Source organism: Ostrea edulis, chromosome 3 (genome assembly GCF_947568905.1).
Source record: "Ostrea edulis chromosome 3, xbOstEdul1.1, whole genome shotgun sequence".
NCBI classification, from domain to species: domain Eukaryota; kingdom Metazoa; phylum Mollusca; class Bivalvia; order Ostreida; family Ostreidae; genus Ostrea; species Ostrea edulis.
The window spans coordinates 47,139,809-47,155,728 of record NC_079166.1 but is presented as its reverse complement, the minus strand read 5'-3'; the positions used below and the strand labels follow the sequence as shown (position 1 = coordinate 47,155,728).

At 35.6% G+C, this 15,920-nt stretch overlaps 1 protein-coding gene across 3 annotated transcripts in view; it reads right to left on the bottom strand.

Annotated features, from left to right (window-relative positions):
* Window positions 1-249: 249 nt before the first annotated feature.
* LOC125677196 (platelet endothelial aggregation receptor 1-like) overlaps window positions 250-15,920 on the bottom strand; it is a 351,642-nt gene continuing 335,971 nt past the window's right edge. For all 3 annotated transcript variants that reach the window (XM_056157970.1, XM_056157979.1, XM_056157981.1), the window contains one exon: window positions 250-327. The gene's annotated coding sequence lies outside the window, so the exon portion shown is untranslated. The remainder of the gene's footprint in view (window positions 328-15,920) is intronic.

Here is a 15,920-nt window from a genome sequence, read left to right as displayed (position 1 = left end):
ATTCTCTAAAAATAATTTTCAAGTTAAAAGGCCAAAGAGATCAGAAGTACTATTTCAAGTAGCCTTGTATAGACATTTAAGAACATTTGAATTATATTTAGTTCAATTAATGATTACTTACAGGTATTTAAGATTAGAATGAGATACATTCACTAGATTTTCCATGTCATATAAAATCATGTACTTTTTCTGAATACCACTGTGCAGGAGTTTCAAAACTACCTTCTACACCAAAAATAACCTAAAAGATCACATTCTAATTTTTATTCAACAAATACAATTTAAAAGTTTTTGGAAGCTGGCACAATCAAGTATGGAACCATTCGCCTGAAATAAAAAGGAACTACACTGAAATATAATCATACATTCCCTTAATTGAGTTGTAAATAAGTTTAAATCATCATCAAATAATTTCAAACCTGCATTACCATTAACTAAAGTCATCAAGTAGTCCCTATCTAATTCCAAGTCTCTACTTTCATTTTTTAAGCGCTAAACGTAGCTTAAGCGCTTATTGCCGCCAGTTGGATTTTGCTTTCGTCATCATGTTTCCGGTTTATCGCCACCTATAGGCGAATTTATGCATCGCTGTAGTCAAGTCGTGTTTATAGTGGACTTTTGCGAGAAGGGCTCACTTTTACAGTCAACGGCTGACTTTGACACGAGCATAATATACGGAAACCTTTTTGTGACATATCTGTATACATGGATAAGTGATGAACCGCTGCAATGTACAGAAATGTTGTCCAAACATTATAGAGTTGTTCCGGTTCATTTCCATACTCGTACTGTTTCTAAAACAGTAAAGTCTATGTGACTTAATATCCCCATAAATATTTTATGTCACCTAACTTAATTAATGCAATTGGTCAACATCCGTCGTCGTGCGCCGTGCGTGAACACTTGACCATTCTTATCTTCTTCCTGATAACTGCCATTTATTTTTTTCATATTTGGTATGAAGCATCTTTGGGACAAGGGGGTATAAAGTATAAAATTCAGGACTCCTGCACACCCGGGGCCTTAAGGATGGAGCAAACATTGACAAATACTAAAAAAATCTTCCTTATGACCTTACATCTGTAAGAAAAACTGAATACATAGATCTGGTCATATAGAGCTGAAAGTCCTCTACCAAAATTGTAAATTAGCGAGTGTGACCGGTCGACAGGGGATGCTTACTCCTCCTAGGCACCTGATCTCACCCCTGGTGTATCCAGGGGTCCGTGTTTGCCCAACTATCTATTTTGAATTGCTTATAGTAGTTGTGAAATTAATTACTGTACGTTATCTTCACCTTTCATCCGTGGTAGCCGTTCTGAATCCAGGACGGGGCCAAACTTGGTGTTTAGTTTTTATGTGTAAACATAGATTTTCTTCAATGCTATGCCGTTTGCCTATATATTTTAGATGAAACAGTTCCAGTTCCATCCCCGCCAAGTTCTGTTTTAATATGTCAGTATTGAAAAAAATCATCGGGGACAGGGACCAGACTTATAGCTTTCATAACGTACTAGGTTTACTTTTCAAAATTTACGTCTAGTATTCGTGTTTATTATATATATATAAATGAAGACAGAGTACGTACTTCATATTGAATAAATATATATTTTAAAAAAACATCAACGGGATTCGAATTGACTGCTACCTACCATGGCTATATCTACAAACGTAATCAATTAAAGATGTGAGGTTTCAGTTCACATGGGGCTTTAATAAATGTTTGGACAGAAATATACTTGGAAAATATGTTAGGAATTTTTTGATATGATGCAAGAATACAGCGACCTGCGCCATGAATCAAAGTTTTTTTTATAATGGGTGGATCTGTAGCTCTCTGTTATGAGCTACAGATCTCCATTAGTGCAGATGCACATGTAATTCCGAATTGTCGGTACGCTTAGCATGCACTGTGTTGTATCTGTGTGTGCTTGATTGAATAAAGTTGTATAACAACTTCATACATTCTTATAAAATAAAACGCAAAACTCCTCCATAATAAACTTACATTCGATTTGTCATGATGTAATTACTTTTTGTAAAGTTTAAACATGAATCAATGTATCTGTGCGAGTTAACATTTTACACCTAGGTATGCATGCAAAAATAGCCTTGTGAAAGAAGTTCAAGTGGTTTGAAACATAACAGGCCTACCGTAATAATATCGTAACGTGCAGCGATCTGAACACACTAGCCCTTGCTTCATTAGAGAGAGACCATTTCACTGAAAAAGCTAGCTCACTAGCGAGGCCATAGAAATTCCCTACATATTATCTGCTACACTCCCCCTGCTCAGGGAAGCTTCGTCCCGAAGCTTAGCATGGGTCTTTTCTGATTGTTTGGCACCTCTTCAGCATCTGCCATTCACGACGACAACCGCCGTCGTCCCAGGACGAAACAAAGTGCGAACATGGACACAAAGTCCCAAACATACTCTACCTGAAGCAAGCCTCTGGACAGCCAAACACCAGTCACTACGCTGCCACCATTTTGTAACGTGCAGCGGTTTGAACACTCTCGTCTTTCCTTAACGTGCGTGATCAAGAGAAATCACTAAAACATCTAGCTCAAGAGCGAGGCAGAAGTTCCCTATATATTGTCCAACAATTCGATATTACATATAGTTAACGATATCGTGCTTCCATACCATACGCAGGTTTAAATGTCCTAGTCAGCCGTTGACTGTGAAAGTTAGTCGTTGTCGCAAAAGTCCAGTAGTCGTAATTTTGCAACCGATCTAGCACGGGGATAACATTCATATCTTCAGTTGCATTTTCCCCCCGGAAATACAGTTCGTTGAACAGTGAATAAAATATGTATAAAAAGGGTGATATTTTTGTCCTCATTCTTGGGGAAAGTGAGAAACAGATGCAGGTCATTCTTCAGTTAAAATTCCCATTTGAATCTGCGTCTGTAATAATTAAAGTGATTCAAAATCTAAAATTGAATAAGAATATGTATATGAAACCGTTTTAGCTAGGGTGCCTTTGCATTGTTACCTTTGCATGGCGTTTAGAGACCAGGAAAATCAATTTGCATGGTGCAGTCTATAATTAGAAGCCACGTCATTAAGCTATACACGAATCAGGAGGGTTTTCCACGCGTGTTTTGGCTGCTGTTCCGACTCAGTAAAATTTTTGTCCGACGCAGCAAACATGTGTGCAACACAGTAAAAAATTAACTGATCCGCGTCCATTGTGAACGAGAAAGAATTTGTGCACGATTATGCTTTGACAGCGAAGGAGAGAGATCGGTGTCTCAGAAGGATTATATTGCGTAACTGCTTACACCTTCCCCAATCATATATGTATGTCGGTCATGCAGAAATTTAGAGGATGCAACGGTGTAACTTAAGCTTACTTTATCATTTCTAAACGACCAAGATATTCTTCAGAATTATCGTCAACACAATCAAATTTGATTTCGTGATTTAGTTTCAAAAATGAGACTAAAAATATTAGTCTTGGGGCAAGGAAAAGATAAAAGGTACAACATTATATTATATTATATTATGGAAGACAATACCCCGGTTTCAAGTATTCAAAACACCGCATGGAATTTTACGAGGGCTGTATACTGAAATACATATGTTTAGAACAAGTGTTAGATAAACATTGCCATTGTGTCAAGCATGAATGTGAAATGGTTTGTGGTCCAAAGCACGCTACAAACAACGAGAAGTAATCATGTTTTCAATTTCTTTATACTTCAAACAAACAATTGACAATGACATACATATGCTACATGTATTTCCGAACGTACAAATGATGAAGAAGGGGGAGGGGCATGGGTGTACTGTCGTTGTTTCCTGTCCCCAAATTTTGTTTTCGCTGACCGATCTTTTCATATAAAAAAGATGCATTTAGTTTTTTTGGTGAGATGCCTCTTCATTATTTCTAACAGCGGTTTGAACATTACCGTTTGAAAATTACTTTTGTAACTTTTCAGTGTCTAGTTTCGGATTCTCATTTAACTACATTTCTGTTACGGTTTTTTTTTTCATATTAGAACTCCTACACAAGCTTCGAATCTTATGGTTTTTTGCTAAGGTTATTAGCATTTTCATATAAAGAACTGTTTTATAAAATTAAAACAATAGCAATGTGTATTACGTCTCATTCAGACAAAAGGATGAGTCTCCTTTGCAATATGAATATTCGCTTTTACACAAGAAGTGTAATACACACAAGTTGATGAGTTTAATGTACCTGTGAACAAACTCTTGGTTTGTTTTTTTGTTGTTGTTTTTTTTGTTGGTTTTTTTTTTTTTTTTTTTTTTTGGTTTTTTTTTTTTTACCATTTACGTATAACAAACAATCACTACAATTGCTAAATGTAAATCCATGCTTATATGTTAGTCTATTTCATCATCATATTTGAATTAGTATATCCTCTTGCACTAACTTTCATGTTAAAAATGAGCTATCTCCACTCTTGTTGATGACGCAGTATTCAGTTTCAAAGTAATATTCCACATGTATGATGAACATCTTTTCTAAATAACTTCCTAAATTTTGTTTTCAGTTATACATGTATTTATCGGACTTATTTGGATTCAGATTCTCTCCAACCTGATTTTGAATTGAAAATAACTTCATTATTGATTACAAAAAATAATTCCACTTTCATGGTTTGATTGCTATTTACAGATAATTATGCACTGGATTCTGTAATACAAGTCATACAGATGCATGTTTATGTGTGTATTTAAATGATTTCTGGTAAGGTAATGAAATGGATGTAAAGCGGTTCATAATCCTGCATTATTGGTGTGTTTTGACATGTGGCATTTGTTAGTGTATGTGGTTATGTGTAATTTTCTTTTTTGTCCAGTTTGTTTGTTCCTTTCTATTATAAGTGACTTACATATCTGTATCAAACTATTGATTTGTTTCATTTCAATTTTATTCTAAAAATATTTCATACACTATTTAACTGGAACACAACAGCAAGTTAGTTGCGTATTAACAATTGAGCACTTTATACCGAAAACTACCATCACAACTGTTTTCACATTTTGTATCAAAAATGTTCTTCTCCATAACAACACATCTGTAAGAGAAAAAAATGCATAGTCACGTAGAGCATTTAATGATCCAGGGACCGGAGCAGAGCGGATCAGAAACCCTTGCCTTGGGAAGATGGGTGGGAGCTAAACAGGGTATAAAGTGTTCATTTGTCAAATATTTGAATAACATAGCCTTAAATGCTATTGATTTATTGTATCTTGTTTAACGTTCTTCTCAATAAGTTTTAATTCATATGGAGACGTTACCAAGACCGGTGAAGGGCTTCAAATTTAGGCCTATGCTCGGCGCTCACGGCCATTGAGCAGCGAGGGTTCTTTAGCGTGCCACACCTACTGTGACACGGGACATCCGTTTTAAAGGCCATCTCTGAGGACCCGTGACATTCACAACTGATGCCGAGAGTTTGGTGATGGAACTGTCACTACCTGTTTAACGAACTAGGTCTGTCGCGGCCGGGATTCGAACCCCGACCGCCCACATACAGAGCGAACACTTTACCTCTGGACCACCGCAGCGGTGGTAATGCTATTGATACTAAATTCTGATTATAGATATTTAATAAGAACAGGTGTCCTTTACCAAAATTGTAAATTTCATGATCCAAGGACAGGGTTTTAGTTTAGTTTGGGATCAAATTTATCATAGTGACCATTGTTTTAACAACATCATATAAAATTTATATTTCAACGTGTTGAAAAGTTTCAGGACATTGCTTCCAATCCATATTTTTTTTATTTTCTTACAGAAAATCTACTACTTAGTTATGCGAAAATAAAGAATAATGCATAAACCTTTTTTTAATGTTGTTCCTGCTCATTAACATTACATACAAAATTCATGAAGTCAGCTTAGCGCTTTTCAGTACTTTCAGTACTTTGATTTAAGTGGGTCACTCCCAGTTCTGAATCAGTTTTCTGAAAACATGTTTCTTCAACAGGAATGACCTGTTTTGTCCTTTGAAGCTCACTATGTAATCTTCTCTTTTCATTTTCTAATGATTGCTGGTCAATCAGTAATTTCTTATTTTTTCTTTGCATTTCAGTGTGTTCTGTCTGAAGTTTTAGGTACTTTCTAGCAATACTTTTGATTTCCATTAGTGGAACTCTTCAAATTAAAGGCGCGTAAAGTCGTGCTACCGGGACAACGTAAACATTAGGCACACGTAATACGGCATTGAATACAAATTATAAAGAACTGCAAACCACAACACTGATCAGAATTATAAAGTTGAAATAAATAAAATTATGTTAACAAGAAAAAAGACAAACTTGTTAAACTATGTGAGGGAGCACAGGTACTGAATTTGCTAAATATGACAGATATAAAAGCATCAACTGCAAGAGCAAGAAGAACTGTAAAGGAAAAAACCAATGCACATCCAACATAACGAAATTTTCTTGCAAATAATGGGATCCATATGCTTTTAAATTTATTCTCTCAGACTATGAAGATATTTTATCATACAATTAGCGCAGGTTCACATGCCATTGACTTTGTAAGTATACATGCACCCCCTCCTTTTCCAATATTTTAAAATAAATTATCCATCTGTCAAACTGCATTTTTAAAAAATTGTGACATTTATAACACTAATGAACACAACTGTTTTGTTTCCGAACTTCATCTAAGATATTTCATAAATTACAACTGTCGATGGAATTCGAATAGAAAACATCGATTTTTGAAATAGATGCGATAGGCCTACATTATGTAGCGTTCAAAAACACGTTAGTTTTATATATTAGTGTTAGTTTTTTTGTTTTTTTTTAATGTAAATTGACTAATGGCTATTTTACCATTTGACACCACGTTTTTTAAAAAATATATATATATATATTTAAAAAGGGGAGGGGGGGGCTATCAACGTTTTAATTATGTCCCGGTAATCTCGCACTTGCTCGCGAGACATGTTCATTGACGCGCAAGAGTCATCAAAGCGCGATAACTCTGACGGGCTGGTAATAGGAAGTATTTTTACATTTGTTTCGTTACGATTGTTGACGTTTTCGCCACAAGTTGCTACTTGCATTTGACAATTGTTTTTGAAGATTTTGACTGCCTGTCGATTTGAGATATCTGGTCATTCTAACACTCATCACTATTTTCTATGACAGTCATAAAAAATTCCCTGTTTCTCTCTGAACATTTTGCGTAAAGTGAACACTGACGTTGGTATTTCTAAGAAGTCAATGTCCTTTCTATACAACAATATCTCCTCAATCACATTTCAATAAATGTTTCAATGAATTCATTTACTTGGTGACAGTATTCTTGCAGTTAACTTTCCAATACACAGCGGCATTTGTAAAGTGTATCTTCTGGCAAATCGTATAGTTCTTTTGCAAATTTACGAAATGTTGTAATCAGATCAATTTCAAAGCCAGACAGGTTCACTTTTTGTAATCTTCCTTTTGATTATTTGCTTAACAGCAGTGTGTGTGTGTGTGTGTGTGTGTGTGTGTGTGTGTGTGTGTGTGTGTGTGTGTGTGTGTGTGTGTGTGTGTGTGTGTGTGCGTGCGTGCGTGCGTGCGTGCGTGCGTGCGTGTGTGTGCGTGCGTGTTTTAATCCCCCCCCCCCAATGCTCTATAATATACCAAATGACAAACATCCATCTCATTCGGAAGTATTTCTTGATTGTCACTTACTGTTATTTCCTGGAAAAAGTAATGAAAAGAAAGAAAACAGAATTACCAAGTTGTTTAACATCACCAACTAGATATGTAACTGTGTCAATCGCAAATTAAACATTATACAAGATTCGAACTTTCTCTGAGCATACATAACGATCTTAAGGATATACAATTTCAATCGGTTAGGAAACCATTTCCACCTAATATCACCTTATACAAGTTTATCCATTGAATCAGTTTCATTAAAAACAGTTTCACCGAGGGAAATATCACTATAAATACAGGGCCGTAACTGCCGATGAGGCAGACGAGGCAACTGCCTCGTCTGATTTTTTGGCAAAAAAGAAAATAAAATTATATAAATGTTATATTATAGGATATATGTTTAAAATGAAGACAAGCACCTTTGTCTTTGACACCATATTACGATTCTTTACATAGTACAAATGAAACACAAACATGATAAATTGGGATTTAAAAAGTGTCATTTTCAGTCGTAAAGTCAATCGGCGGCCCCCAATCCCCTGCCTCCCCTGATTTAGAACCCTACTTACGGCCCTGAAATAGTAATGGGAAAGCACATGGAAAAGGGCGCTGCCATTTTGGATCGAAAAAGAGGCTGCGATCCCTGCTTCTTTGTTCCTTTCAAAAGCATAATATTGTCAGGGATTTCTGGTAAGGTTGACTACAAATAAAGTTACATATCTGTAAATGGGACATTGAAGTTTATGAAAAATGCAGTATTAAGAGTGCCGTCGTGATATTTCATAAAAACATGCTTTAATCCACTTTTACGTCCTTTCTTCTTTAGCATGGGAACAATACTGCTTCCAAGGCATGCGCTTTGATGCATTCTAAATTAAGAAGTAGCATCTTCCAAGTCAATTGTTATTTCGGATTTCAAAACTTTCGGTTGAGCATCACTGAAGAGACATTATTTGTCGAAATGCGCATCTGGTGCATCAAAATTGGTACCGTACAAGTTTTACATCCAGAAGATTCTCCTATATTCAGTGAATAAAGCCGTAAAACAGAGATGCCCAAAAGCTAAATATAGCGATCGCGACCATGGCACTGCCTAAGTAAAATATCGGAGTTCTTTCCCTTTGCGTTAGCTTTCCTCCTAGTTCTTGAAACTGATTTTCCTTTATGTTCGCATGTAAAACTTTGATCCCCTATTGTGGCCCTACTTTACACCCGGGGTAAATGATATGGACAAACTTGAATCTATTTTATGTCCAGAAGCTTTCAAGTAAGTGTCAACTATTTTTCCCCAGTGGATCTTTAAAAGATTTTTTTCTATGTATCCATATGTGAAATGTGATCCCCTATTGTGGCTCCACCCTACCTTCGGGAGCTAAGATTGGAACAAACTTGATGCCAGGAACCTTTCATGTAAATTTCAACTTACTTTCTGGCCAATGGCTCGTTCTTAAGAACATTTTTAGAGAGTTTACTCATATGTTCACATATCAAACTTTGATCCCCTATTGTGGCCCCCACCCTACAGCCGGGGGCCCATGATTGCAAAACCTTGAATTTACACTATATCTGGAAGCTTACATTAAAAAAAGTTTTAGACCCTTAGTTCTTGAGACAGCTTTAAATCACTCCAACCCAGTTTCGCCTTTTCTTAATTTTCTTCCCTTTCGGGGGTGGGGGGGGGGTCTTAATTTGAACAAATTTTAATCCCCTTCACGTAAGGATGATTTGTTTGAAAGAAATTGGCACAAAGGTTTTGGAGAAGAGAATGAAAATCTGAAAAGTTTACCGACAGACGGAAACCCACTCGGACCCAAATTGTGAAATTCTGAAGCCTAATTTGGCCCCATCCTGACTCCGGGCTTTGTATGTAATATAATCTACAATCTTTAATTTACACTGCATAAGAATGATGTCAAGTTTATTTGAAAAAAAATGTTCCCGTGGCGTTGATTTTCATATACTATTATTATGATTATTTTTAGTTTTTAAAGGACACAACGCATGTTTCTAAACTTTTTCATTTTTTCAGCAAAATTAACTCTTTTTATGCCTAAAACTACTTTAAATGTGTTTTAAATGAAATATTTTGCGTAGTTTTCGAGTTTGAAAGCGATGAAATTCAAATCTTGCGATATGCATATTTTCTTTCGCTAGTTTACGCGCCATTTTGTGTGACGTCATATGCGCCCTCGGGTTTGAAAACATCTATTAGCCATTTCATAAACAGATTAGATTTAATCGACAAAAAACCAATTGTCACGTTAACGGCTTGTAAATAATAATGTATTAAGATGTTTTGTGCCGTGCTCGGGTGTACTAGTTGTCGGTAGAAAGGATTTAGACGGGAGTATTTTTCAATTTTTCGAAGGAAGGTACGAGAAAAAAGACGTGGATAATTTTTTTGTTGGAGCAAGAACTTTACCTTAAAAAACACACCCAGTCACCTTTTCAAATATCGCTTGGACAGAGACCCTGATAAACTGCGAGAAAATGGATATATCGAAGCTATAAGCACTGGTAGGCCTATAGCATACATTCTGTTTTGCTCTTCAAATTCAATACACACTCGGATCAACTGACCTTCACCTTGTAACACCATATATCGACGATACAATGTAACTTCTACCAACTGGTAGATTTACAACAACAAAAAATAAAGATACAAAATAATTGAACTTTTAATTATACAAATAATAGAATATTGTATTTCCTAACTTTAAATTGAATTATAATATTATTTCTTTATTGAACTCGTAGCATCTTAAGTGCGTCAGTAGGCTATAACGCCGTGCTCCCACTTCGTACTTCCTAAAGACGTGCAGATCACAATTCAAAAATAGTAATAAGATTGCTTTATCAAAATAAAATAATGTGATTACCAATTTAAATTTGAATATTTTTATTGATTTATGTGTGTGTTGTCTTTTTCTTTCTTTCCGAAATGCACGCGTGACAATAGCTTGGCATAGGGCCTAGTTGTCAACAATTTAACGTATCATAATTTGTCTAATCCAAAAATAAATAATGATTGCGCTGTTTATTTTAGAAAAACAGCGCCAATTACAGATGTATAAAGGAATAACATCCCCAAACAGTTTGTAGACAGCGGCCCATATAAACATTATTTACTCACAATTTTGCCGATTTCATACACGCTTTACTCGCTATATTTGGGTATTTACATCATTATATGTGTGCACTGGTGGCGAACACATATAAAACTCGGACAATTTATCAACATCGATTTAAATGTTGCCCATGGTAAATTAATTAGGCCCCTAAAAGTTGAGTTTTTAATAATATCTCGCAGTACTTTCACAATCCGAAGGGCGCTTGTGACGTCACTGTACCACGTGACTACCTACCTAATTAACTTGACTTTTTTGAAATCGGGGCTTAGATTTAAGTCTGTATTGTGGTTAAATATCGCAAAATTTCGGCGAACGAACTATTAGAATTATTTACTATAAGCATAAAGAAGACAAAATGCATGTAATATTGTATACTTTGAAAACATGAGATGTGTCCTTTAAATATTCTAATGTTTGCATCCTTGTAATCCCCTTGAAAAGATCAACATGACGAACAGAGTTTAATCTTATAAAGACTACAACATCGAGAGTATGAAGGGACCTCCGTGGCTGAGTGGTTAGAGCATCGCGCTCAAAATCGCACGGCCTTTCGCCTCTGTCGGCGCGAGTTCGAATCCCGCTCGTGCCGGTAAGTGAGAAAATTCCCCAGTTTACTTTCGGAAGGTCGGTGGTCTCTTCCCAGGTACTTTGTATCTGGGTTCTCTCTTCCACCAATAAAAACTGGGCGCCATCAGATAACTGAAAAATTGTTGAGTGTGGCGGAAAACATCAATCAATCAATCGAGAGTAGGATAATCTTTCGTATGAGCATATTTGATTCAACTCCAGGCTATTTAATTAGTTGTGAGGTTGAAATTGGACCAGTTGCTCTAGAAAAGACGTTCAACATGTGAAAAGTACACACTCTGAAAAGCTTACAGTTCAATTCTCAATTCAAGCGAACTAAAACATGTAATGGAGTGGGATATTTATTTTTTTCTGATAACTATCATGTTCTAAATATGACGTCATCAATAAGATTTTACATGCATTGTGCTGTTGTATATCAATTATTGGTAACTATGACGAAAAATTTCATTGATTCGGCTGTTTTAAATATGAAAGAAGCATCGTGCAGTGCGCAGTGCAACCAAATATAAAGTACGGGGAAATTATTCCTGTAAAAGAGATCAAATGTAAATTCTGCTTTGACATTTTTTTAACAATTGAAAAAAAATACTGTTTCAAGAAAAGTACAATCATGATATAAAGGGGGAAAAGGTCAGAAGACGTTGACACCCACAGAGTCTCTATATTTTGAGTAAGTTGAAGAATGAAGGGCCATGGTGGATGTATCATATTGATAAAGTCTGTTTTGGTAATGTCACTAGTAATGAAATGCTGTTTGGAATGAAAGAACATCCGTACTGAAATGATAAAAATATCCTAAACATGACACTTGTGATCTATTCCGAGACCTTCATTAGAAGTAGATGCATACAAATAATATGTTAATTTGTATTACTATTATGTACCAATGTAGGAGGAAAATCTTATCTTGGTTTTCAGCTCCTCGAACATTAATTACATCATTCAAATCAAATATTTTCATTTTCATGATAATATTTCAAAGCGCTGCTCATTAAAATAAAAATGGAAACAATATCAAAACAATGTATCAAAAGATTTGAAGCAATATGCTTACCCAACAAGATTTAATCAGAATTGTTTCGATGAACATCAACACATTTGGAATCCTTTCTAGCTGTGGTACATGTAATCTATGTGGTATTTGAATGTTCAATCAGAATAACGCTACGAATCCACGACACAAATCCCATAACGAACGCTATTTCAGAGAAACTGCACATCTGAAGATGAAGTTTACAATAACCAATAGATAAGCCTTCCCCTCCATTATCAGGGATTCCAGAAGTGAATGTTACTTCCTTTGATCATGTCTATCTTTATACGCAATTCATTCAATGTTGATTATGAAACATCTGAAATTGATGACATTTTCATACTCACAATTCCATCCCCGCGGGGATCCGGGTTAGAATAGGTCCTCAGTACCCCTTGCTTGTCGTAGAGGGCGACTAAATGGGGCGGTCCTTCGGATGAGACCGCAAAAACTGAGGTCCCGTGTCACAGCAGGTGTGGTACGATAAAGATCCCCCTGCTGAAAGGCCATAAGCGCCGAGCATAGGCCGAAATTTTGTAGCCCTTCACCGGTAGTGTTGACGTCTCCATATGAGTGAAATATTCTCAAGAGAGACGTTAAAGCTGTATGGTCCGAATTACAACAATTTTTTTCCATCTCGTAAAAACGTTATTAAATCATCGCACGTATGTAGTTATGAGGCTGTATGACATGTCATATATTATTTCACCTAGCTGTTTTAACCAAATGTTATTTAATTCTAAATCGGTGTTTACAAACAACCGCGTCACTATGCCATTTCAAGTGACAGTCACGTGACCAGTTCAAACTTTCAGATAATCGGTGGTCTTATCTGTGTAAAGCTGTGTTTTATTATTACAGTAGTACCATGCCATAAATTCAATAGAAATAAAAATATCAAATACCTCTTAGTATTCGTTGTTGTATGCTCTTTCAGCCTTAAAACTAGACAGTTGCGTATGAGTTACATGTAATACATCATGTTGGGATTCCCCTGACGAGCGTGGGACTATTTATAGACGTCTAACACTGTATAATTTATGCGTTATCCGGAACACCTTGGGTCTTTCACCGAATACACCGTGCTTTGGTTGAAAGGCCCGAGGTTTTCCGGATGATTTATATATGTACAACACTATATTTACTTTCTAGATAATATCCTCACCGTTTTCTTTTACATGCAGATGTTTTCAAGCATGTAATTAAGTTACAAAGTTGATAACTTTGTAAAGTAGTTAATCTGCTTTAAAGTAATTATGTACAAATGTAATACATGAACATCAGGTCATACACCTTTAAACAATATTCAATCAATCAATCACAATCCCATTTGTCTTTCTTCTTTGGAGATACATTTTCTACTATGAAATATGTGAGTGCATATGAGCTTAAATATTTTGAAAAAGATAAGAGAATATGCATGCCAAAGAACGGAATGGTAAATATAAAAATGTCACTCTATTTAGAACAATACCGATTCCACAGAGAGTATTTATGTTGACTGGTTTATATGTAGACAGTTCTTTTAGCCACACAATGCCGTCTTCATTCACAGTGCTGCTGATGGAAGAACGGGTTTTGTCTTCAAAATATATACATGGGATAAAAAACGTTGATGAAACAAATATAACTCATTACATGGTGTGTTTAACATTGCTTGGTATGTAAAATAAATATACCTGTCGTTACGTTTTTGCAGCCGACGGAAACATCACACAAGTCCCTCTCACAGTCACACTCTTCCTGACATTTTTCTCCATAATAAGGATAGGGACACATTATACTACAGTTAATTCCACTGTATCCCGGCAAACATCCTGTGATAAATACAGTTTGGAAATATGTAATCCAAATGAGTATAGTCGTGCTACTTTAGTGGAGGTATTTACAAATATCAATTGAGCAGAAATATGCCTTCTATCGCTATTCGACAAGCATAAACAGACTAAATGAGTGACATACATGTAAATATATGTATTCATTAAATAAGACAATGTTATGTTTGTTCACATACTTTCGCAACGTTGACTTTCAACATTCCACTTGTAGTCTGGACAGCAAGTTTTGAAACCCCTGTTGGACATACACATGCATTGGTTAGAGATATATGTTAAATGTTCTTTATCATTCATCATTGCAATATACAATCCATTAAATTCTACGACTGAAGTTGGAACATAACTTCATATATTGAATATTTGTACCTAAAACGGAAGTGGTTTTTATTTTTAAATTAAGGTCAACTGAAGAAATTCATAACAAATACTTATGTCTCACATTTAGGAACGTCTGAAGAAAATGAATATAAAACATTGGTGAATACATTTACTATCGTTAGAAGTAAAACTGGTCTGTGATACATGATCTCTTCTATATCCAGAAACTACAACAGAACGGCTTGTGTGAATGATAAATAACCGTACGATGCTTTAATATTTGCATTGGAGGGTTTTATTTTTAATTTCGTCCTTCGGTCTTCAGGAAATATCAATTACAAACTCATAAAATGCATTCTGATAAAGCGAAGCTATAGTCTAGCGGATGTTGCGGCTCAACAAGATGCTTACTCCTCTTTGGTATCTCATCCTACCTATGATGTTTCCTGAGGGTACACGTTTACGCTATTGATTTTGTATTCTTTATAGGATTTATGAGAATTATCACTGTTCGTTAGGTAACTTTTGCATTTTCTGTAACGCGGAAATTAACATGGTTTTTCTTCATGCTCTATTTATTTTACTACATAATCTGAAAAATAAAAAGGATCTCTTGATAACAAACATGAAAAAGTGAAGATAGCGAACAGTGGTAAATCTCATAACTCCTATGAAGAATACAAAATTAAAATTTGGGCAAACATGGACCCCTGGACATACGAGTGTTGGGATCAGGGCCTAGGAGAAGTAAGTATCCCCTGTCGACCGGTTTCATGAAATAGAATGTGTCTTGCCGACCCACGTAAAGACACAAGAAATTGACTTGCACACTCTCTCTCACTCCAGACATTCAAACTGAATGAAAATTTCTCAAATATCGCAACACCCATCAAACAATGGTGGATTAATTTCTTTCTTAAAATCGAACAATTCATGCAAGAACCTTCTCTCTCGAAAACGATCCCAATTCTGTTCTAACTTAACTTTGATTTGGTTTACTAACAAAGCACATTTCGTGTTAAGAAATCTATCCTACGGTCTAAATCTGATAAAGGTTTGAAGCCCCTTTGCATAACTGCATGGTGAGCAAAAATAGTTCACCGCTGAACATATCAACAAAAATATAAAGGCAAATATGTAATGGTTATCTTCTAGCATCGGGATCGAAATTCAGAAGTAAAAGTAAAATCCAAACTATCACATGTATAGCATATTAATTTCTAAGCGATTTTTATTTTCTATTTCTTAATTCTTTTTCAATATCAGATATCTTTTGTCCGTAGTTCCTACTCCTGTTTTTGCAATATAGTATACATGTACTTAGATACTTTACTTCTGATTTTATAAGGTCCCATTTTACTTTT